The sequence below is a fragment of the Heterocephalus glaber genome, unplaced genomic scaffold (assembly GCF_053883595.1).
Source record: "Heterocephalus glaber isolate CG9 unplaced genomic scaffold, H.glaber_assembly_v1.0 deba00001569, whole genome shotgun sequence".
NCBI lineage: Eukaryota > Metazoa > Chordata > Mammalia > Rodentia > Bathyergidae > Heterocephalus > Heterocephalus glaber.
Window position 1 is genome coordinate 24,676 of NW_028258354.1, and position 26,220 is coordinate 50,895.

General features: G+C 38.5%; 2 long non-coding RNA genes across 2 annotated transcripts in view; one reads left to right on the forward strand and one right to left on the reverse strand.

The window, feature by feature from the left end:
• Positions 1–589: 589 nt before the first annotated feature.
• LOC106008497 (uncharacterized) lies at positions 590–26,113 on the reverse strand. Its single transcript, XR_001182831.2, has 4 exons — positions 25,907–26,113; positions 4,630–4,670; positions 2,801–2,854; positions 590–821 (listed from the first exon to the last, which is right to left on the reverse strand). It is a non-coding gene; the product is annotated as an uncharacterized LOC106008497 (long non-coding RNA).
• The window catches only part of LOC106008709 (uncharacterized), a 65,303-nt gene continuing 62,866 nt past the window's right edge, over positions 23,784–26,220 (forward strand). The window contains exon 1 of the long non-coding RNA XR_015443368.1: positions 23,784–24,154. This is a non-coding gene — a long non-coding RNA (uncharacterized LOC106008709). The remainder of the gene's footprint in view (positions 24,155–26,220) is intronic.

Genomic DNA, 26,220 nt, shown 5'->3' on the forward strand with positions numbered 1-26,220 from the left:
CAAACTAGATTTTTGTGGTATGTATTACTGAAGGATACTAACAACTGAGCAAACTATTATTGTCTGTAAAGAGAACCTGCCTTTTGCCTATATACATTTCTATGCAATGAAGATGTTTTGAGTTATACTTTTCATAAAGGGCTGTTTAAGTGTGTGGAAGAGTAAAAATACCTCCCCAAATACATTTCTTTGGCACATGTGCAGTTGGTTATTCAGGGAACCTGCAGAGCAAGGCAGACACAGAAACAGCTCTGAACAGCTGTCCTGGTGTGAAAAAAATTTCGTTGATCTTAGTGAACAGTGGATTCAGGCAGAGGCTTTTTCTAGCTGACAACTCCCCTTCTGCTAGGAAAGATCTTTTCCTAGGAGGAGACTGGGGATCTGAAACCTGACTCACATGGAGATGGCCACAGATGGCTGTCACTGGGAGACTTCATCTGCACAGGAGGATAGCCCTTGCTGGCTGTCACCCCCTCCCCTCTATCTTAGGAAGAGGATATACAGACATTTAGCTTATACCTGGCTTTTGTGTAATTACTTTCCCCCATGTGATGCTCTTGTGAGTCATAATGAATTTTGAACATCAAAGTCATCTGCTGATCATGATTTATTGTCAGTTTATTTCAGAGACTTGATGAGGGGGGTGGAAAGGGAAGTATCCACCTGTATAACAATTTGGGGAGGAATTTAAGGGAAAAAAGAAGAGCTGAAGAGAAAGAGGAGATCCAGGAGGACATAGTATTGAAATGTTGATTTATTCATGGTCTGGTAGCAGTTTTATTCACAAGAGGCTTCCAAAGGGAAAGAATAGGTCCTGGGAGCTGCAAGAAAAAGAAGAAGAAGAACAAAAAAAAACAGTAGTAGCTTCTTTTTAAAAAATAGTTTTTTTTGAGATTGCAGTCAGACATTTATGCTATTTGTGCTTCTTGTTTGAGTTATGCAGAAATCAGGCAGAACATTTTCATTTTCTATACCAACCAACCTAGTTCAAACAACTAACCTTGAACCTAGTTCAAACTGGCTATCCTTTCGGTTTTGCCACACAGAGTCACCCATTTTAACTGTAACAATAAAAACAGACAAAATAAGAGGAATGGATTAAATCAAGTGATTTTTTTTGGTGGTGCCAGGGATCAAACTCAGGGCCTCATTAGTAATAGGCAATTGCCCTATCTCTGAGCTACAGACCCAGCTCAAGTGAAATCTTAAACTAATGCTGGCATTCGGAGTTAAGTATGTCCATTGTGAATGTGCCAATTCTCAACATCATCCTCCCTGCAGTGTGTTCCCAGTCAATCTGGGGAGATGTTGTCTGGAAGACAGAAACTGTTCTTCACATTCTATTGATTTTGGAGAGTTTTCCTGAAATTGCTTTCTAAGATTGCCTTAGTTACTTTTCTTGTTGCTGAGACACAATACCTGACACTCACGAGTTAAAGGAGGAGAGGTTTATTTCAGCTCACAGTGTGTAGAGATTTTATTCCATAGTTAGTTGGCTTTAAGGTAGGGTGGTGTGGCAGAGGGTTATCACAGAGGAGAAACAGTTCATGGCATGGCAGGCCTAAAGCAGTGAGCCCACCTTCCATCTTTCCCTTTATATCCCATCCAGGCTACAAGCCTATTGGTGGGTTCCAGCCACACCCACGGTGGCCCTTCCCATTATCCATACCCAGAATTATGCTAAACCAAACAGTGGACTAGTTTAGTTAGCACACACCCTTAATCCATATTCACACACCCTTAGTTCAAATTCACACCCTCTAGATCCAGCCACCTAGGAAAAGCCCTACCTTATGAGCACATGAGGTTTTGGGGGAACATCTAGTTACAAGCCATATATTCATCTTAGAAACCACATGTGTACTTTTATACACTATATGTACAAGCATATAATCATATAAGTGTATTTATATGTCTGTATACACATACATATATAGAAATTTATGGTTCATGTGCCTTAAAATTTCCTCCCCAAGGGCCACTTCCATTCTCTTTTTATGACAGCTACTCCTGTGCTCTGTCTTGCCAAGATCTGATTCATACCATCTCTTCAGCTCACCAGTAAAATCATAGACACCTTGATGTGGACATCAGGCTGGTCAATCCATGGTTTTCTAGGGAAAGTCTCCAACTTAAAGTCCTTTGATTTTTTTCATCATACGAATTTTGAAAGAATTATGCCCTGATGAAATTTGAAGACAGAGATTTTTTTCCTTCTACTTTTCTATACCTCACACAACTGAATACCTGTGTAGAATGGATTCTGGTCTTGGGAAATGTCTAAAAGGCTTTTTTTTTTTGCCTCTGGAAAGTGGTTCTATGACCTGAACTTTCTCACTCAACCTGGATCTAGAGCACAGAGTTCCATGGAGTCCTCTAACTCACACAGGCATTACTACAATGAGTTCAGTGTTCCCATACTCCACTTTTCAGTGTTCTAAGCCTCACTCTTGATGGTGTTGGATCTGTCCTTTCCTTACCTGAGAGATGCCTCAGGATTTCCCCTGCTCCCCTCCACTTCAGTGTGCCTGTCCTCCAAATACTAACATTTCTAGTGTCTTTTATTCTTTTTTTTGGGTACCAGGGATTGAACTTGGGACCTCGCGCTTGTGAGGCAGGAAGCAGAACCAATGAGCTAAATTCCCGGCCCTCTTCTTACAATTTCATATGAAATATTTTCAAATAAACTCTAGAAGTAAAGAGACTACATACATAGGGTTTTCCTCTTTACTATGCATCCTACTATTGGAAATGGTAGAAAGCACTGAAGGTCATTAAGAAAGTCCAAAGATAAACTTACAGATAGTATTGCTGCTGGTGGTTGAACAAAAATTTCCTCGGGAACCACACGGTGCTGAGAAAAGTGGAAGATAGCGTTAGATGAAAAGAATTCTTGGGTTCCTCCAGAAAATAAAAATGTGGAGCTGTACTTCATTAAGACACATTGTGTCCTGACACTGATTTTCATGCACTTGTGGACTGGTGAGCTGCTAGAATTGCACAGACATCTTGTCTTTACTCTCTGCATTCTGGGTTGCATTGAATTTGCTTTATCTTTTGCCGTTTTCTGTTTGGAATGCTAACTCAGCTGTGCTAATTAAAGAAATTGAGAAAACAATGTTAATTCTGCCACATGCAGGAAGTTCTATTCTTTTTCAAAATTAATTTTATTGGTACTTTTTAGGTATACAATATAATGACATTCAACATTGGAGATTTGTACCTTTACATAATACAACTTGATTCTTATTTTTCCCCCCTTCCCCTGCCCTCCTTTCATCCACTCCACCCCTCCCAATTTACAGAGATTTTGTTTTCATTTTCTCATATTAATTCCAGTCCCCTCTTTCCTTTCTTCTACCCCTCCCACTTCCCCTTTGCACCTTTTCTTCCTAATTCACATTATCTGTTATACATTTTGATCCTTATTTACACTTTCAGTTTCTCACACCAGAGAAACTATTTGGTATTTACAGACGTGTGTCCTATTTGTTTCACTTTAGTATTGCCTCAATATACATCCATTTAGCTATACATGCCTCTAGTTTTTTGTTCTTTATGGCTGAGTAGTACTCCATTTTATAAAAATACCCACATTTTCTTTACCCAGTCTTCACTTGATGGCCAATTGGGCTGTTTCCATGTTTTAGCTATTACAAATTGTGCTGCTGTGAACATGGGTGCACATATATCGGTGTGGTATGATTCTTTTAATTCTTTTGGGAAAATACCCAGCAGAGGAAGAGCTGGGTCAAATGTGATCTCTAGTTGTAGTTTTTTGAGGTATCTCCATATTGATCTCCACACCACCAACAGCGTGGAGAGACAACCCACAATGTCGGAAAAAATTTTTACCAGCTGTTTCTCAGACAAAGGTCTACTATCTAGAATATATAAAAAACTTTAAAAAATCAGACCTCCCACATTTAAAAACCCAATTTAAAAATGGGCATCTGAAATGAACAGACATTTCCCCAACAAAGAAGTAGAAATAGCAAATAAACATGAAAAAATGTTCAATATCACCGGTCATTCAAGAGATGCAAATGAAAACCATGCTGAGATTCCATCTCACCCCAGAAAGAGTGGCTGATATCATGAAATCAACCTATAACAAATGCTGGCTGGGCTGTGGGGAGAAAGGAACCCTTCTCCACTGTTGGTGGGAGTGTAGACTGGTGCAACCACTGTGGAAATCAGTATGGAGGAAGTTCTATTCTTACCTTAAGTACTTACTAATGTAATGTCAGAGCACATTTCTTTCTCATTTCTTATTGAAAATTTTAAAAAATGAATATGTGACTATTATCTTTCTTCAGAGATTTCATGCTTAAATAGCATTTTTGAAGTAGCCAATATCTCCACATCTTGGAATTTAAGAAACAGAAAAATGTCTCCTTAAATTTCTTTGAAGGAATTTAAGTGCCATACAGGAGTAAGAATTATGATTTTTGCTCCAACCAAAATGTGAGAGAAAGAAGTAGATAAGGTAACCTTATTGCCAAACTGTCATCAAGTTCAGATTTAGCCTATAAGTGCTGGACAGATTAAAACTGTAAAAGACTGGGGAAATAAAACATGGATTTGTGGGTATAAAATTCTTGAAGGTTGAAAAAAATTCAGACTCACCAAATCAGTGTCACTCATGGAGGTGAGGGTAGGATGATCCTCTAAATGAAGAGAATAAGAATATGTAGGATTATAGTGTAGCTCCTGGTGGAGGCACTGGGGCAAATTCTAACCTAACAACTCTATTAGGATTAAGAGTATACAGTCTATTACCCAGGGAATATTTTCTCACTCATAATAATTTGTGTCAGTAGTCATGGAAGAAGAGCAAGTTAACCTCAAACCAAAAAGTAGTTCTTAAAATGTTTACAGTTACAGGTGTTTCACCTACATCATGAAAATAACTGCTGATTCCCACGTTTATGAGAGGTGTTGAAATTGAGGACAACTGAGTCTATGTTCCTTATTGTGGGGAGAGTGTTATGGAGGGACAAGTGATAGATCTTCAGATGCTGCCTGGAGGAGACTGTTTTTCTCACTCAAGTCTATCTTAGTTCTGTGAACAAGTTTCTAACTTACCTGTTTCTACCTGTACCACCAAGATAGTAATTAAGTCATTCTAATTCCCAGTCATCTTCAACAAAACAGCCCCCCTCCCATAGGTCTCTTTATTTGGATAGCTAATAATTCTTTGATTTACCTCCACTATTAGGAGGCAGAAAATAGATTTATTTAATTGCAATTCCATCTATGGTTTGAGAGTGAGATCAGCAGAGAGTATGCGGTTAGAGAGCATATTGAGACATAATCATTGAAAAACAGTTTACAGAAATCTCCTTTCCTTTGATTAATCAGTTCTCCACTGTATCTTTAAAAAATGGTATTATTGAAATAGTATCTGGAGTCATGGGCAAATGCTAGGAGATTTGTTTTGCCCATCAACACCAAGAGTGGTAAGATCCTTCAGATCTTCAATGCACAGGCATTTTTGCACACTTCCATACCTGACTTTGTGGACAGTCCTTATCATTGGAAAAAGCTGCAGAGGAAAATAAACACTAGAAGTAAAGTTAAAAAGCATGGGTATGAGCATCAGGTCTTGCCAGTGCCTTATAACATGTAGATGATTACTGTGAAAACATGTTCTAAAGAAGTACTTGGATTTCTCACATATCTCATTGTAGATCCCTTGATGTACACTTACATTGGAAATTTAATAAGGAGCTGAGATTATGCATGAGAAAAAAATCAGTATTTTCTAATTAACAAAAGTAAAAATTCAAGCAATAATGACATTGTGTTGATCAATGTGAAAGGAATCTGGAAACAGTAGAGCAGAAGATAATTCTTGATGCAAGAGCTTATTGAAATGGAGAAGCATAAATCTACATAATTTTAAGTTTTATTATTTTAATTTTAACATAATTAAATTTCTTTTTCTTTCTTTCTTTTTTCTTTTGGTACCGGGTATCGAACTTGGGTCCTTGCGCTGGCACAGCAGGGGGAGAAACCACTGAGCTAAATCCTCGGCCCATAACTGGATTTTCTTAACCAAATAAATTACAATATAAGAACAACAACAATGAAAAAAGAGTGGTAAGAGCTCCATGGTGGTGTGCAGTAGGACAATTTCATCACTGGGGGTGAAGACAGGCACTGGGTTCCAGTTCACAGATTTGTTACCACCATGGAAATATAGCTGCTAAGAAAAAATGTTGCTCAAGAGATTGTTTAGCTTAATAAAAATTGTTTTCAGAAGAAACTTTAGTCAACTGATTGACAACTCATCCTGAGAATTGAAGGCTGAACTCAGGCATTTGGATTTATGATCCAATGATGCACTCATTGCAAGGCTTCTAGACTCTAACTTTATAAATATAACTACTGGGTAATCATATTTCACATTTAGTGGCCATCATCCTATGTCAATCTGTGACTCCTTCTACTAAAGAATGATAGAATATTAATCTCTGAATCTCTTCTCTTTCTTTTCCCATATTACCAGTAAACCCAATGTATTAATTATGAGCTTTAGTCCTAGCACTAATTTTCATGTGTCACTCAGCATAGAAGTAGACATATCTTTACACCCTAATATAATTTGTTTTTCTGTGATGCACCTTCTCCTTCTCCCAAACCATTTCTTCTCCTGAGTTTATGATATGGCTTTCAGTGGTAAAAGAGTATGGACAATAAATTGACAATATTTGGTGAGTAGTAATAAAGATTAAAGAAGTCTTGTAGTTTCCATTATCTGGTGAGTAGAGGGAGAAGGATTGTCAGTTTTCATCTTAAGATCCTGTCCCAATAGTCATTATGGAACTGATTTGAATCAGAAAATTTACAGTCTTTCAGCTTGAGAAAAAAGCAAATAGAAACTCATGACAACAGTGGTGTAAATCTGTGCTTGTGTGAAGCTTCATCCAATATGACTCTGAGTATCAAGATTGCTTCATGATATACTAGCAGTGCCTTTATTTCCATGTTGAGTCAAAAAGTAGCCAATCACTTGGGTATGAGGAAAAAAAGAAACAAAAAGTTCAAGTTGAATAAATCCTAATTTTCAAAGTGTGAATTCCACCACGGAGTGACTTCTCTGTGTCCTTTTTCACCTCAGTCCTGTCACGGACATATATGAAAGTGTCTGAAGCAGTAAAATCATCATCATCATCATCATCATCATCATCATCATCATCATCATCATCACAACAGTTTCTAGTTGTTGATTTTTTTTAGTATGAGAGATCAAACTCAGATCCTTGTGTTTTCGAGGCAGGCCGTGGAACCACTAGGCTAAACCACCAGCCAGTTCCTAGTTGTTTTTAAGGCAAAATTTTAATTTTACGGGCCGTGGATTTAGCTCAGTGGTTCCAGCACCTGGCTCGCTAATGAAAGGTACCCAGTTCAATCCCCAGTACCAAAAAAAAAAAAAAGTTTTAATTTTGCTAAAAATGAAATACAGAGTCTGCCAAAAAATGTATACATACTTCAGGAAATGAAAAAAGTATAAATATTTTAAAACTAAATTCATTGAGACATCATGAGATTAATGCAAGTTACTTTTGGCCTCTACAATTGATTTACCTTTTGGTTTTGGTACCGGGAATCGAACTGAGGACCTTGGGCTTATAAGGCAGGCGACGTACCGCTGAGCTAAATCCCTGGCTCTGGCCTCTACAATTACAAGAGGTGGTCATAGTGGTGGCTATTTGCTTCCAGACATTTATTAGTATGGCAAACTGCTGCTTGGGTAATCTTGAGATTGCTGCACATGCATTTTAGTTTCTTCTCTAAGGGCCGGCAGTGTAGTGGGTTTTCTGCGATATACAACATCCACTAGGGCCCTCTATAGAAGGGTAACACAATCTGTTGAAAAAACAACATACTATTTTTCTTTTCGTGAAGTATGTTTACATTTTGTTAGCAGGCTCTGTATAATGAAGTTTTACAGATGTGTCACCTTTCACCGAGCATACTGAGAAAGTATAGCACAGCTTCTTAGCATAAAAAGAGAAGAGATTTCATCTCTATCCTGATTAGGAAAGATGTGAGCCTAGACCCAGAGTGAAGGTACTCTTAGCTACCCTTCCTTTAGTCACTGGACCCCAAAATCTCATTTAGAAGGTGGATCTGACTTACGGCTTGAAACCATGAGGCTGCACACGCCCATCACAAGGAGAACCATGAAGGTCATTGTGGTAAGTGGAAGATCCAATTTATGGAAAGCAGAGGTCTCAAGTAGACAGTAGACTCAGTGCTCGGCTAAGTTGATGGTCTTTTATATAAGACAGTGATCTCTTATGACTTGTTTTTCATATTAAAGTTTTAATGATTTAAATCAAGGAAAATAGACACTAAGTCAATAAAGCTGAACAAACAGCACAGTCTAAAGTTAAATGTCAAGGTCATTTTCCTCAAAGAACATTAGTCTTTCAAATAGATTCTGAGACCAAGATAATAAAACAAAAATTATCTAGAGAAGGCTTCAATTTCAAAGATAACCTTTAGATGTTTTGCTGAGATTTCCTATCAAAAATTATTTGCATTGAAACTTATAACTTGTTGTAGCCTATTCCAGACAAATGTGAATTCTCTCCATTTTCAAGACTAAATTAGTTTGGTTTTCATCTATTTAAAAAAGTTTCTATTGAGATATCTTTTTAGACATGCTTTATAGGAATGTGTTGCATAATGTATGTATTTTGCACTTTTCTAGTTATTTTCATGTTGTTGACTTTCTTTTTTTTCTTTTTCTTTTTTAAATAAGAAGTTTATTTAAACAACGAGACACTTGACTTCAAGGGAAAACTATCAAGGATACTTTTTCTTTTTCTCTTCACTTTATTAAATTCTTTTATTGGTACATTGTAGGTATACAACACAATTACATTTCTCATTGGGAATTGTACCTTTACATAATACATCTTGGTTCTTATTTTTTCCCCATTCCTAGCCCTCCCTTCACGCCCTCCACCCTTCCCTATTTACAAAGACTTTATTTCCATTTTTCCATTTCTCAGCATTTTTCCTTTCCCTTCTTTCCTTTCCCCTGCCCCTCCCACTACCCTTAACCCTTTGGACCTTTTCTTCCTATTTTGCATTATTGATTATTCATTCTAATCATTGGTACATTTTAGGTATACAATATAATGACATTCTTCATTGGAAATTTGCACCTTTACATAATCTCTCTTGGTTTTTATTTTTCACCCTTGCCCAGTCCCCCCTTCAACCCCTCCATTCCTCCCTATTTACAAAGATTTTGTTCCTATTTTTCCATTTTCTCATATTAATCCCATTCCCTTCTATCCTTTCCCCTAGCCCTCCCACTTCCTTCCCCTTTGCCCCTTTTCTTCTTATTTCACATTACCTATTATACACTTTAGTCCTTCTTTACACTTTCAGTTTCTCCCACCAGAGAAACTATTCAGTATTTATACATGTGTGTCCTATTTGTTTCACTTAAGAGTATTGCCTCAATGTGCATCCACTTAGCTATAAATGTCTCTAATTTCTCAGTTTTTATGGCTGAGTAGTACTCCATTTTATAAAAAAACCGCCACATTTTCTTTATCCAGTCTCCAGTTGATGGGCATTTGGGCTGTTTCCAAGTTTTAGCTATCACAAACTGTGCTGTTATGAACATGGGCACACATATATCATTGTGGTATGATTCTTTTAATTCTTTGGGGAAGATCCCCAGCAGTGGAATAGCAGGGTCAAATAGGACTTCCAGTCCTAGTTCTTTGAGGTATCTCCATACTGATTTCCACAGTGCTTGCACCAGTCTACATTCCCACCAGTAGTGGAGCAGGGTTCCTCTTTCCCCACAGCCCCACCAGTATTTGTTATTGGTTGATTTCATGACAGCAGCCCTTCTTTCTGGAGTGAAGTGAAATCTCAGCATTGTTTTCATTTGCATCTCTCAAATGACCAGTGACGTTGAACATTTTTTCATATATTTATTTGCTATTTCTACTTCTTTGTCTGCGAAATGTCTGTTCATTTCAGATGCCCATTTTTGGATTGGGTCTTTAAATTTGGGAGGTCTCATCTTATTAAGTTCTTTATAGATTCGAGATAGTAGACCTTTGTCTGAGGAAGAAAGGGTGAAGATTTTTTCGCACATTGTGGATTGTCTCTTCACACTGCTGGTGGATTCTCTTGCTGTGCAGAAGCCTTTTAATAAGAAGAGATCCCATTTGTTGATTGTTTGTGCTAGTTCACAGGCAACTGAGGTTTTGTTCATAAAATCTTTTCCTACACCGATGTCTTCAAGGGTTCTACCTAACCTCTGTTCCAACTGGTTCAGAGTTTCTATTTTAATATTTACATCTTTAATCCATTTTGATTTTAGTTAGTGCATGGCAAGAGATATAGGTCTAGTTTTAATCTTTGGCAAGTTGAAACCCAATTTTTCTAGCACCATTTCTTAAAGAGGCTATCTTTCCTCCAGTGAGGGTGTTTGGATCCTTGATCCAAGATGAGATGGTTGAGTGTGTCTGGCATTATTTCTGCATCTTCTAATCTGTTCCACTGGTCCTCAGGTCTGTTTCTTTGCCAGTACCATGCTGTTTTGATCACAGTAGCTTTGTAGTAGAGTTACAGGTTGGGGATTGTGATACCCCCTGCCATGTCTCTGTTACCTAGAGTTGCTTTTGCTATCCCGGGTCTCTTCTTGTTCCAAATGAATTTTTGGATTGTTTTCTCAAGGTCCATGAAATATGCTGCTGGAATCCCAATTGGAATTGCCTTAAATCTATATAGCAGTTTTGGAAGTATGGCCATTTTCACTCTATTAATCCTTCCTACCCAGGAGCAGGGGATGTCTGTCCATTTTCTGATATCATCTTCAATCTCTCTTTTCAGAGTGCCATAGTTTTCAGAGAAGAGGTCTTTGATTTCTTTTGTTAGGATGATTCCTAGGTATTTCAGTTTTTTGGATGCTGTTATGAAAGGAATTATTTGCCCTATTTCTCTCTCAGTGAGTCTGTCATTGGTGTAGAGGAAAGCTATTGATTTTTGTGTGTTGACCTTGTAACCAGCTACTTGACTGAATTTGGTTATTAAGTCTAGAAGACTTTTGGTGGAGTTCTTGGTGTCTTCTATATAGAGTATCATGTCATCTGCAAACAATGTGAATTTGACTTCTTCATTTCCTATCTTTATTCCTTTTATTTCTTTCTCTTGTCTAATTGCCGTGGCTAATGTTTCCGGAACTATATTGAACAAGAGTGGTGATAGTGGACATCCTTGTCTTGTTCCTGATTTGAGTGTGAAGGATTTCAGTTTTTGACCATTTAGTATGATATTGGCTCTTGGTTTTTCATAGATGGCTTCTATCAGTTTGAGGTAGAGACCATCTATTCCAATTTTTTGTAGGGTTTTTATCATAAATGCATGTTGGATTTTGTCAAATGCTTTTTCTGTGTCTATGGAGATAATCATATGGTTTTTGTCCTTGGCTCTATTGATATAGTGTATTACATTAATTGATTTTCATATATTGAACCATCCCTCCATCCCTGAGATGAATCCCACTTGATCAGGGTGTATGATCTTCTTGATGATCTTCTTGATGATCTTCTGCATTCTGTTTGCCATTATTTTATTAAGGATTTTTGTGTCTATGTTCATTAGTGAGATTGGCCTATAGTTCTCTTTTTCAGTTGGGTCTTTCTCTGCTTTGGGGATCCAGGTGATGCTTGCTTCCACGAATGAATTTGGGAGTATTCCTTCCCTTTCAATTTCATTGATGAGTTTAAACAGTAGTGGCAGCAGTTCGTCTCTAAATGTCTTGTAGAATTCAGCAGTGAAGCCATCAGGACCTGGGCTTTTCTTTGTTGATAAATTTTTAATTACACTTTCAATTTCATTGGTTGATATTGAGTTGTTCAGAATTTTTAGGTCTTCTTCATTCACCTTTGGTAATTCATATGTATCTAGGAATCTGTCCATTTCTTCTGTGTTTTCCATCTTATTGGCGTATAGGTTCTGGAAGTAGGTATTGATGATCCTCTGGATTTCTGCTGGGTCTGTTGTCATTTCATCCTTTTCATTCCTAATTGCATGGATTTGGGCCTTTTCTTTCCTTTTTCTGACAAGGTTGGCTAAGGGTTTGTCAATTTTGTTGATTCTTTCAAAGAACCAACTCTTGGCTTCATTGATTTTTTGTATTGTTCTCTTAGTCTCCATTGCATTGATTTCTCCTCTGATCTTTATAATTTCCTCCCTTGTATGAGCTTTGAGGTTGTCCTGTTCTACTTTTTCTAGAAGCTTGAGGTGCAGCATCAGGTTGTTTAATTGGGTTCGTTCTGTTTTCCTAATATGCGTATTCACTGATATGAATTTCCCTCATAAGACTGCTTTCATTGTGTCCCATAGAGTCCGATATGTTGTATTGTCATTGTCATTTAATTGAAGGAACTGTCTGATTTCTTCTTTAATTTCCTCTGTGATGCACTGGTTATTCAGAAGAGTGTTTTTCAATTTCCACGTTTATGAAATTTTTTGAGTTTCTTTTGCTATGGACCTCCAGTTTCATTGCACTATGGTCTGATGATATACAGGGGATAACTTCAATTCCTTTGCACTTCCTTAAACATGTTCTATGTGTGAGTATGTGGTGTACTTTGGAGAATGATCCATGTGCAGCTGAGAAGAATGTGTATTCTGATTTTGTGGGGTGGAAGACTCTGTCAACATCTGTTAAGTTCATTTGTTCAAGAGTTCGATTGAGTTCTAGTATTTCATTACTCATTTTTAGTCTAGTTGATCTATCCATTTGTGACAGTGGGGTGTTAAGGTGCCCCACTACAATTGTATTAGTGCATATATGACTTTTCATGTCTGTTAGTATTTGTTTTATATAGTTGGGTGCACTAGTGTTTGGTGCATAGATATTTATGATTGTCATCTCTTCCTCTTGGATTCTTCCCTTTACAATTAATGTAGTGTCCTTCTTCATCTCTCTTAATCAGTGTTGGTTTGAAATCTACTTGATCTGCCAAGAGGATAGCTTCTTCTGCTTTTTTTCAGGTTCCTGAGGCATGCAGTATTGTTTTCCACCCTTTAACTTTCAGTCTATGAGTTTCCTTTAGAATTAAGTGTGTTTCTTGTATGCAGCATATTGTTGGATTTTGCTTTTTGACCCATTCTGCCAGTCTATTTCTTTTGATTGGTGAATTGAGACCATTAACGTTGATGATTTTAACTGAAATGTATTGACTTGTCATTGCCATGACTTTTTCTTTTTATTGGGTTCTCCCCCTTTACATTTAATTTCTTGTCCTGCCAGATGGGTTCATTCCGCTTTGCTTCCTGGGGTTGTGATCCTCAATGCCTGTTCCTAGGATATTGTGTAAAATTCTTTGGAGTGCTTTTTTGGTATTCACGAAGTTCCTAAGGTGCTCTTTGTCATGAAAGTATCTTATTTCTACATCCATTTTCCAAGATAGTTTTGCAGGGTACATCAATCTGGGTTGGAGGCTTTTTTCTTTTAAGGCTTGGAATATGTCACTCCAAGCTCTTCTTGCCATGATGGTTTGTGTTGAGAAGTCTGCTGTGATTCTGATGGGCTTTCCTTTGTATGTGATTTGTTTCTTTTCTCTAACTGCTTGGAGAACTTTGTTCTTCTGTTGTGTTTCTGGAATCTTAACAATTATATGCCTATGTATAGATTTTTTTTGTTATCAAGGTATTTGGAGTCCTATGTGCCTCACTTATCTGTATGTCAAGTTCTTTTCCCCTCCTTGGGAAGTTTTCTGCCATCACTTCTGTGAACAGTATTTTCTTGTCACCTGCATGCTCTCCTGTTTCTTCATTGAGCCCAATCAGTCTTATGTAATTCTTCTTTGCTTTGTCTAGCAGCTGCTGGATTGCTTTCTCGTGGTCCCTTATGATTTTAAAGCAATTTTTCTGTTTCTTGTCACTAATTGCAGTCTTATCTTCTATATCTGAAATTCTGTCCTCACATTGGCTCATTTTGTTGCATGAACTTCCAATGGAATTGTTTCATCTCCTGGAAATCTGTTTGTATCTGATTTATGGATTCCATTTGTTTCCTATGTTGGGATTCTATCATGTTCCTCAGCTCCTCTATTTTTTTTAATCTCTGTCCTCTCTAGATTTATTAATCATGTCTTGCACTATGGGCACAATCTCTGCTGTTATCTGAGAAATTATTTCTGATTTCAGTTTTTCCACATCCTCTTTTGTTGCCTGTTCAGGGAGTTCAGGTGGTTGAGGAACAGATTGGTCCTTCTTGTTTCCCTTTGGGGTTGCTGTAGGTGATCTGGAAGTCTCGTTTTGAGGCTTGCTCATGTGTCTTCTCATTTCAACCAGGGGAGGGGTTCTGCTGGTGCCTGGGTGGCTCACCTCCTCTGCCCTGGGCTTGGTGGAATGGTGGCCTGGTAGCCTCGTCCTGGGAGCTAGGTTTGGCTCACCTCCTCTGCGCAGGGAGTGGTCGAGATTTTCTTCCTATTTCACATTGTCTGTTATACATTTTGATCCTCATTTACACTTTCAGTTTCTCACACCAGAGAAACTATTCGGTATTTACAAAAAGGAAAAAAATGGAAACAAAATCTTTGTAAATGGAGAGTGGTGGAGTGGTTGAAGGGAGGGCAGGGGGATGGGGAAAAATAAGAACCAAGATATATCATGTAAAGGTACAAATTCCCAATTACAAATGTCAACATATTGTATACCTAAAATGCACCAATAAACTTATTGAATAAAAAGAAAGTAGGTGTAGAGACAAAATAGGGTATAGTTTGACTCACAATCTTCCACTCATAACTGGTGGACTCTAATTCTACAGCCCTGCAAAGAAACTACTCATGCAAGCACTAGAAGAAAAAAGGATTCAAACTTACTTTACCCAGAATCATTTCTCAGGTTGGTATAGATTGTGTTGAAGAGATATTCACTGACTTGTATCTCATATTAAATAATCCTTAGTTCAGCATTTAAAAAGTATTCAGTTGCCTTCATACAAGTGTAAGACAAAAGTGACATGATAAAACATAATCTTAAGAAGCAGTAGAAGAGAGGAGACCAAGTTTCAGACTGGGAAGATGGTTTTGGGGAGATGGTGTACTAAATGGGGATTTACAGTTGATGGTGAGGTTGGTGTGGAAGAGGGATCCACACCAGACATTAAAAGAAGAGTCCTTGTCAGACACCTCATACAATTACCATTAGTTTTTCTTGAGCATGCAATGGTACTCTCAGGGTACAAACTGCACTAGCCAGACTTCTGCTTTTAACTTTTCAGTATAGCCAGGATGATAATCTTCAGTCTAAAAGCATGGTATAGGTCGAGCATAGTGGCACATGCCTGTAATCCTAGCATTGGGAAGGCTGAGGCAGGAAGATTACTGTGAGTTCAAGGCCAGCCTGCGCTATATAGCAAGTTCAGCATCACCCTTCACTACATAGTGAGAGCCTGTCTCAAAAGACAAAAAATAAAACAAAACAAAACAGCATGATGTAGCAATCTCATTTATTTTACTTGAAAAATTATCATCAAAGAAGAAGCCACTTTCATGTATGTATTATTCAGAATCCCATGAAACTTGTCTCCCCATCTCTCTAGAAAATAATGGCACACTTAAGTTCAATAAGTCTAGTAATATTTGTACCATACATGGGCCTTTAACCTTTCTAGAAGAAGAGATTTCTTTTCTCAGAAATTTTCCTTCTTTGCACATGTTCTTCTAAGTTGAGATTCTAGATGGCATTATGATTTTTCTTTTTCTCCCATAGTAGATTTTTCTCATTACTATTAATAGTATCTACATATATAAATGTATATTAATAATATTACTATTAATAATATCTGCATAGATAATGTGTGCATATTTTAAAGCTCAAGACCCCAGGTGAAGACATGCAAATGCTGTTTTCTCTGGGTTTTGTTTCCATGTTCCAGGAGAGAAAAGGTCCCTCAGAATGATGATGTGAATACCTGATTTTTTGTAATAAATAGAGACTACGTTTCCATAAAATCTGATGAGTATTTCTTCAAATCAGACTTAGTGATCATGTCATATTCATTCATGCTTTCAAGCTTTCATTCCATCTATCCTGATTAAAGAACTAATCTTGAACTCTTACAGGTAGGATGAAATAGGTCACATTTTTGCCCTTGTACAGCAGTGAAACTGATCAAAATGTGGACTTATTCCCTGAAGTAAGTGTATATCTTTGAATTCAGAAGAATTGGTAATTGGAGGATCACAAATTCTAGCCCAACTTGGGCAACTTACTGATTAAATGAAACTCTGTCTCTTAACAAACAAACAAACAAACAAACAAACAAACAAACAGATGGAATGAAAGTCAGTGTGACGGTCTTAGTTTCAGTTCTCAGTACCCTAAAGCATAAAGAAGAAAAACAGCAACAAAAAAGTGTTTCTCATATGATCCTTGTGCAATATTTAACTACTACATCCTTTTGTTCTCTGCTAAATTGGTTTTAAAAATGAATGATTTTCTATTCCTAGGATATATATATATATAAAATACATGACAGGACCTTACAGAGCTGCAGGCAAATCCATTGTAGTGCTCTCCTTGTCTCACCTGTGGCTGAATCCCAGTTATAGTTTTATTTTTGTCCTTTTGCTTGGCTACTTGACTTACACATCTCAGTTATCAAAGGGCCTTAGATATCTCTATCTATCTATCTATCTATCTATCTATCATCATCATCATCATCATCTTCATTAGTTTTCCTCATTTAGAATGCTACTGACTATTCGTAGAGACTGCTGACCTGTTTTTAAACCTTGGGCCTTGACCTTTAAACCTCTAACCTTTCTTTCTCAGATCCTGAGGATGATTTCAAATGTGTGAAATTCTACCTCTCCTCTCTTCCTTATCTCATCCCTGTTTTTCACTTCTGCCTGGATCATCTGATGTATTTCCTTAACCTCTTGAAACACTTGACTTTCTCCTCATACATGTGAATTATCTATGTCATTTGTGTTTGTGGAGATTTACCCAAAGAGCCAAATCTTGGTTTTATGCACATTGTGGAGTAGTTCAAGGATAAATGCTTTCTACCTCTTCCTTGTCAGGTGGCCATACCACTTCTCTTTATGTTTTTGTAAAGTTGGGGATCTTGCTAGCTGTGAGGATAAGCACACATACAATGACTTTGGTGCATCTGAAAATAATGTGAAGAACATTGTAAAAGTAAACACGACCCTATGTTGTCCTACTTGAAAGAGCCCTGGCCTTTGTGTTGTTTATTTCTCTTTTGAAGATTCTGATACACACAGAATTTTGAGAACCACTGAGTGACACAGTACATCACCAGAAAGCACGGCTACTAGAAATGTTGAGATGAAACCTTCGATTTACATAAAAAGAAAGGAGAATTTGTGATTTCACCTCAAATATAAAAATTTTAATGGTGATAAAAGGATTTCAAGCAAATTTACCTCATTGTATTTATGCTATCCTTATGTGATTATAGAGGCACAATTCTATCAGGAGATTGTTTCTGTGAAGATTGGCCTTTGGTTCTAAATATTGAAAAACAAATGAGAAAAGGAGTAGAGAACACAGCTATAATTTCTCCAATTATCACAAGAAGTGATGAATAAGATAAAATTATGAGTGTAAGATGAATATTAAAGGATTACTGGAAGGTGGAAGATGAAATATCTAAGAAAAAATTATAAGGAAAGCCAAGATTTCTGGGAGAGGTTGGCTGGGACAATGAATTATGATCAAAGTCAGTATGTAGTTTTGGAGTAGAGACAATAATTTTGGAAACCAGCTGTCAGCGAGTAGTCACTGAAGAAATGCCCCCCCCGCCCCGCCTCCTCGGGTCCTTGGGCTTGTGCAGCACGCAGCGAAACCACTGAGCTAAATCCCCGGCCCTGAAGTCATGGTATTTGATAACCTGTTTAAGCCATGCTCTGTGAGAAAACCCAGAGCTAAATCCTTGAGAGCACCACCATTTGAAGTTTAAGTTTGTGTAAAAGAATCCTTGAAACTTGTGCTGAAGTATTCATTATTTTTCAGTGGAAAATTCAATAGGAGCATTGGTCCAAAGGGGTAGGGGAAGTGGAAGGGGAAAGTGAAAAGAAAGAAGGGAAAGGAAAAATTATGAGAAAAGAAAAAAATGGAAACAAGGTCTATGTAAATAGGGAAGGGTGGAGGGGGAGAAGGGCACACAGGTAATGGGGAAAAACTAAGAACCAAGATACATCATGTACAGGTACAAGCACCCAATGATCAATGTAAAAGTATTATATACTTAAAATGTACCAATAAAAGAATTTAAGCAAAAAAAAAAAAATCCCCTAAAACCCCAAAACCAAAAAAGAAACAAACATGGTAGTCGCCTGATCAGATTGAAAACTATTATGTCTTCTCGTCTCCTGAAAACTGAGGCTTTTATCCAATTGTTTTTCAACAGGCAATTCTGCTACTGCATTAAAATGATATAAATTGAACCTTGTATCACATCATAGCTCTCTAGTTGTTTTACTGTTTCTTTTCAAAATTATTATTTGGTTAATATTAGAAATTTGAAAACAATTTAAAATCATTTTCTGAAATAATCAATCAGATATACTAATCACAAAATATGTTCAGACTAACATTTATATCACACAAAATCTACCAAGTAACTTTTTAAATGCTACTATGAGTGGTGATGAATGGGTTGGAGGATGTAACTATTTTACACTATTCCTGCCATTTCTTTAACTAACACACATATATTGTTTCACCTTGACTTTTCCTCTACACTCCCTGGATATGTGAATGTCTGAGTTATCTTGATTATTGGAAGAATTGAAATTAATCTCATATTTGTCAAAATGGCTTTGATACAGAAAGTAATGTCAGGAATATCAGCATGGCGACCATTGCCCAAGATATTCCATCCAGGGTTTACAACAAATTCCTGCTAACAGAAAATATTTGGCTTATAACAAGTTATATCAATTTGGCTATAAAAAAATTGATGAAACCATACCAAATATGAATTAGGCAAGTAGATCTTAAAAAGCAGGTGAGCCTCATTCTACATAGCTCATCATGAGGAAGCACTGAACTCAAGGATATTCCACAAAGTCAAATTTTCTAACAAGATAGCTAAGATTACTAATGCATGTCAGAAGCTGTGTGTTTAAAAAGATAAGCAGGAACAAATAATACCTGGTGTCCCCAAAAAACCAATAGGAAGTTAACAATTAATAATAAAATTTGTTTGCAGAGATCTTGGCCTCTGGACATTGGGAAAGGTAAGCAATGTGGTTTTGGATTAATACACAAAGGGGAAGTTTCTAGCTGTTTTGTTCCATTCTGATCAGTTCCTTAACTCTCCCATGTCTTAATAGATGATCTGCCTTCAGATAATGGAATTAAATGTATTTAGTACTCTTTTGGTTGGTTTTGTAATAATTCCGGTATATCTTCTGATTCTTTTTTTGTTTGTTTGTTTTGCTTGTTTTTTTGTTTTTTTGGTACTAGGGATCAAAGTTGGGTCCTTGCGCTTGTGCAGCAGGTGGCGAAACCACTGAGCTAAATCTCTGGCCCCTTTTTCTGATTCTTGAGAAAATGCCAGCCATATTCATAGCATGTTAAAGGTAAAATATTTCCCTACTTGTGAAGCCCCAGACACATTACAGCAGTCAGAGATTTTAAAGAAACCTTCTAATATTTGTTATTTTTAAAATTTGAAACTTAGGTTTGTTCTGTGTAGTATCAGGTTCAAACATTTTCATCATGTTTTTCAAAATTATACTTTCCACATAGAACTTTGCTTTGATTTCTTCTGCTTTCTAGTTGTCAGTATTATTCATATATTTTTAAAGACAAAACTCAAAAGTTACTTTTTCACAGTATGTTCTTGCTTTCCTCCAAAATATGTTTTCATCAATCAGCCAATAATTATTCATTTCAAAACCCAACAGAGGGACTAGGATTTTAGCTCAGTGGTCCTGCACCTGCCTCACAAGTGCAAGGTCCTGGGTTTGATCTCCACTATCGAAAAAACAAACAAACAAACAAAACCCCCAGTGCATTTATACTTAAAATCTATTAGTAGCACCCAAACGCCCAAGTAAAATCCCCCTGTAGTGTTCCATGTAGTGTGACATATATGTGAACATGAAGTGGTAGGAAGCACTGTGTAAACACTTTTTAACTTCCATTATTTTCAACATTATGCTTTTTGATTATTCTGTTTTGTTTGTGTCATTAGGTATTGAACCTAGGGCCTCCTCACTGACATATATCCTCAGATCTTTATTATTTTTTATGTTGAGATAGAATATCCCTAAATGACTGTTGCCCAGGCTGGCTTGAACTGGGCATCTTCCTGCCTCAGCCCCTTCTCCAGGTGATGAGATGAGAGGAAGATGCCACCACCTAGGTGTGATTTATCAATTTTAATGAAACCACTTGAAATTCATTTTTGTTCATGTTATATTGTATTCCACTGCTTTACGTGTCACAATTTATTTATCTATTACCCATGGGCATTCATAAGATTTTCTAACAACAACATTACAATAATGTGAAAAATCTTTCTGTGCAAAAACATTTTCCTCTGTTTGACCATGTGGAAGGATACAGCTAATTGACAGGTGTACCAGGAAAGCTCTAACCTTACTTCTGGGGTGTCTAGATGTTCAGCTTGAACTCTTTGTCAGAATACAGGCAGAAGGATTCATACTGAAATGTTCAAAATTCAAACTCCCATAGTAAACTCAAGAGTGAGATCTTTTACTTATGACTTTCCTCTGGTTAGACTGGCTGACTTGACCAAATAACCAGAGGGGTACAAAAGACTCTCCATCATTCCCACTCATCAGGAGCTTTTATCATAGTTTGTCAGAGGCAAGGATAATGGAGCAGACATTGGTAGTAAAATCAAGAGATAACAAAATGAACACCATGGGAAGCTTGCACATGGGCATCATTTGTGCCGCAGTGTTGCCCATACTCTCTTTCTCTTGCGCTTTTAAATAAAAGCCTATTTGGGTCAGGCTTACTTGAGTACTTACATAAATTGTCTGTGGATTTTTCTGGGTTATTACAACATTCAGACTTGTGAAATATTTAGAGTGGGTAATGTCAGATTGTTGTTCCAGTTGTTGCTCGAATACACCTCTCTCCCAGCAGTGGAGGAGATACTGATTCTCCATTCAATGTGCTGATATGTGCCTCAGCATACTCCCTAGTCTACTTATATCAAATTGATAGAACATGACATATAGTAAAGAACATGCACTTTAGTAAGTCTTCTATGTGGAAGAATGAGAGAGCTGTTTGTGATCAAAATAATGTAGTGCTCTACTTCAGTGACACATTTTGCAGTTCATTGTCACAGTGAGCGACCGTGGGCTGCATAGATGAACGAATATCTCAAGAGGAGACTTTGTTCAGTCACCGAGAGGCCCAGAGGAACTATTTTCCTCTGAGAGTGCCCAGCATTCCAGAGACTTCCAGGAGGAAAAAAAGTTCTGAAGCTGAGAATTCTCTGGCTTTTATTTAGAGCATCAGTAAAAGAGAAAAAAGCAGGAGAAAAGCAGTTTGCACAAGGAGATGTCTCAAAGCTAGGCAATTTTTCTTGGAGAGAGGGAAAGGACAGAGGCCTGACACAACATGCTTCCCTAATCTAAGCAAACCTTTCTTGCTGAGGGGAACTGAAACTCTAGTAACCCATAGTTTGGACTTGCTGCATCATATGACTTAAATCATCACTAGTGGTAGCTTGGTACAAAGTGCACGTGGAGGCAAGGAAGGCATCAGGAGATGGGGTGACTTTGGCACTTCTTTTCCATGACAACAGTGGTTCTTAGGAAAAAATACAGAGTGGCCTGGCTTCTTAGAGTCATACAGTGTGTAGCTGGGTCAGGGGGAGGGGGGAGGGGACTGTGAGTATACAATGGGAGACATATGTGGAGAACAGGAGGACTTTGGTGGCAGCCTTTAAGGGTTGGATGATGGCCAGAGTCTGACCACTGGTTTCCAGAGTTGGGACACCAATTAAAGGTTTGACCCTCCAGGTCTCTTCTGCTACAGTTATGGCAGTGATGGGGAAGGAGAGGGACCTTGGTTCAAGGATGTGTGGGCAGATATGGTTTACACTGAGCACTCTGAACCTTCAGGTGCCCTTGAATCTCCTTGCCTAGAGAAACAGCTCACTGCTCATCATGCTGGCCTTAGCTCAGGGTCTGTTTAAGGATGTTTACCTCCCCCTACCCCAGAGAATTCCTTGACTTCTTGAAGATCCAGTAATGCAATGAAAGATATGTTCTGTGCTGGTTCTACTTGCTTGGTGGTGCAAGAACATTTCATAATATGAAGTCCATCATCCTGTCCCCTGTTCATTCTTAAACTCACTCTGAGAAGGTTTTAGCTCCCCACAAGTACCCAGGAAAGACTCTGTCAAGGTAATCCATCACCTTCTGATTGATCATTCCTTGCTTTGCCTCTCTTGACCCCTTAGCAGCAATGACAAAAGTAACCACAGCTTCCCAGGAGCACTGTACACTCAAGGACTCCTCACCTTACCTCTTTTAATCCCTCACTAGACCTTGGTACCCAGTCTCCTTTATTGATTCCTCCCATTTTCCTGACCACACATGTCCTCTTCTCTGTCTGCACCCATGACCAGGGTGATTTCATTTAATCTCTTGACTTCAGATATCATTCAGCCCAGAAACACCCTCTGAACTCCAGCCTAATATACCAAACTGCCTTGTTGAAAGCTTCACCTGGATGTCCAATAATCTTACAGTCAAGACAGCATTTTCTCACTGGCCAGACACACTGGACTGTTCCACTAGCCTCCCAAACTCTGTCCACAGAAACCCCACTTTTGTTGCTGCTGAGGCTAAAAAATCTGGCATCATCCTTGCCTTCTGTTTCTTCTTTTTGTCTCTCTCACTCACTCACAAACAATTTTCCAGCAAATCTTCTCAAATTTACCTTCAAAATCTGGAACCTGACCACCTACAACAATTTCTTCTACCACTACCTGGCACAAAGCCCATGTTATCTCTCCCCAGACTATTACAACAGTCTGTGTGACACATAACAATTTGTGTGACAGATGAGCTCTATTGGCCAGATTCCCTTGCAGCTGGGTGTGCCAGTGTGGTTCACTTGTGGCCCACAAGATGGACTCAGAACTGCTGCATGAAATTCTGGGAAGACCTATTAAAATAGAATAGGCCAGCCATTCTTTCATGTTCCCTCCACTGCCTTGAAAGTGGGCATGATTGGGCTGGGGATTTAGCTCAGTGGTTCCACTGCCTGCCTCGCAAGCTCAAGGCCCCGAACTCAATCTCCAGTACCAAAAAAACACAAAAAACAAAAAACAAAAAACCAGAGTGGGCATGGTGGCTGCAGCCTTCATTATGGAACATGAAGCATCCAACAGGATGGATAGCAGGCATTCCACGTGGTGAATCAAAACTACAGAATAAGCCTATGTCCTTGATGACTTTGTGCAGCTACCTGACCACCTCTAAACGGCATACCTCTGGATTTTTTTTAACATGAAGAAAGAGACAGAACTTAGGTTTTCTGTTATATATAGCAAGCCTAGCTGAAAAACTATTCTGTCTGTATCTATCATCCATCCTCCACACAGTGGTCAAAAATGATCCTTTTTAAAAGCAAATTGAGTTATATCATCTCTCTGCTCAAAATCCTCCCATGGTTTTCCTTCTCACTCAGGACAAAAGCCAAAGTCCCCACCATGGTCTACAAGACTGCATGATCTGCTCCCCAACCACTTCTCTAAACGCATTTCCCTCTACCATCCCTCTGGCTCTCCCCACTACTACCACAGGGCTTTCTTCTTGGGCCCCAATATACCAGGATGCTCCACCCTGGGGGCCTTTGTTTGCATCTGTCTCTCAATATCCACCACACTCAGGCCTCTCTCCACATCCTGTACCTCACATGTTACCTTATCAAAGAGTTCTTCCCTTTCTACCCTGCCCCAGCATGGGATTCTCTGTTACCTGTTTCCATCAGAGTTGCTATTTTTAGGTAGATTTAAGACCCAAGATGACCAATCAAGTTAGAAAGATTTATTGGCACAATAAGTACAGCAGCATGTTAGAAGTCTGAAGAAGGGACTTGAGCCTGTTCCCTAGAGGTAAGGCAGCAGCTTTTAAGCCTGGGATGGGGTCAGAGCTTGGGCCAGGGAATGGAATGGGGAAGGCAGATGACATTGAACCTAGAATAGAAGTTACGCCTGGGAGATGAGGTGAATAAGCTAACATTTTAGCCTTTTGTTAGAGAGAAATAGAAAAAATAAATAAATAAAATAAATAATTGGGGGAGGGCTTGTTGGGGACAAGGAAAAGAAGACTGAAAATGGCAGATGGATACTTTTGGTAATTTTCTGCCATGTTGAGATGTTATTTAGGGTTACGGGTTTTTTTATCTTTCTCTGATGAGGGATTTTTTTAGTATCTGAATATTTTATTTTTTGAGTACAAGGATGTTGTCCACCCAGCACTAGGTTAGGTTTTGGACTGTAGCTCAGATGAAGTGCATCATGGTGCAGAACAGCAATGGTCCTGCTGGTCCTGAATCTTGATTAGGCTTTGTGAGATTTTAGTGATGCTTTCCTGTAGGTCCTGTGCTAAGCTTTGGTAGAAGGTGAGAGATGTGGTCAGTTCTGTCACTCCAGTGGCTATTTCTGTGGGTATCTTCAGTGTTGTTAGAAGGATTAGAGTGATTGCCCTTTTTTGATGGTTGTGGTCAGTCATGAGAATGGGCAGGGATTAGTTATTGGGGGTCACATTGATTTTGGGGGACAAATACGGTAAGGTATATGTCCCTATCTAAGAAATAGGCAGGCAAAGATAGGATTGATAGCCACAAAAGAAAAAGATTCCTGATTGGAAAAAGCAAGTCTTGAGGTGTAATGAGAAGAGGTGCTGTACAGGAGAGGTCCCTGGAATTGAAGGGCTTGGCTCACTTTTTCAGATCAAAATGGAACCAGTTAAGGGAGCCCCCATAGTAGGTTGGTTTAATACAGAGTTATTGAAGGGTGAGGTGTTAATGAGACCCCATGAAAAGAGTGTAGAGGGCTTATGAGTAATTACGCCTAGGGAAGACACCGAGACAGTGCGTGGCCCAGAGAAATGGAAGGGTTGAGTGGACTTTACATTTGTCTTAGGTGAGATGTCATAATTGACCTGATGAGACTGATGTCTCAGGGCTCTTGATACTGATGGTTTGGTTACACTGAGAAGTGTTTTCCATGAAGGGGCTGTTAAGTGTTGGCTTATGGTAAGTGTAAAAGGGGGCTTGATATTAGAGCGAAGTATCAAGGGTTATGGGACCAATAATTAGGTGGGTAGTTGCAGAGAAGTTAGAGAAGTTAGTGAAATATGTCTGAAAGAGTTTGGTGGCCCTGTCTGTCAGGTCTGTAGGGTATGATTTAAGGAGGGTGTTGCTTTGACTGTGAAAGGTTGGGCCTATGTCGTTTTGTAGAAAAAGTTGAGGCTGATTTCAAGGTGGGGATTGTCATGTAAGCTGAAAATAAGAGAGACAAGCACAGCCAGAAATCTTGAACTAAAGAGGGATTTGTCCATTTAAAGGTTGAAGATGAGATTGAGGAAGTGTTGTAAATGTGAAGCTACAGGTTAATCTTGGTAATGGTAAAATGTAATTTTGAAAGTATATCTTGTCCCATTAATGGGGTGGGACAGGTTGGGAGCCCTAGAAAGGAATGTGTGATGGTTTAAGATGCAAGGCAGAAGCTTGGTATAGAGTAGTTTGGAGATAAGGTCATCAACCCCTATGACAGAGACAGAGGCAAGGACTAAAAGTTCTACACATTTCTGTAAAGACAAAGACATTGTTCCCATATCCAAAAGAAAAGAGTTAGGCTTACCTGCTACCTTTAGACAAACCCTGGGTTCTGTTTTGGTCATGGAAGCTTTAGAACTGGGGCTGAGCCAGTGGTCAGCGCAAGTCCCAACAGACTGGGAAAGGACGGGTCAGAGTTGGTCTTCGATTTGGAATGATTGGCTCCATTCCCAGAGGTCTGGGGAAAATCTGATTGTTCCTTTAGCTCAGCGGAGGAAAGGATGGTTTCTGAACTTACTTTAATCTTGTGCTGTTTTTAGTTCCACTGGAGTAGTGTTTCATTGTTGTCCAGTAGGTGCCAGGCAGAGTGTGCTATCAAAGATGTTGGGTGCTGAATAT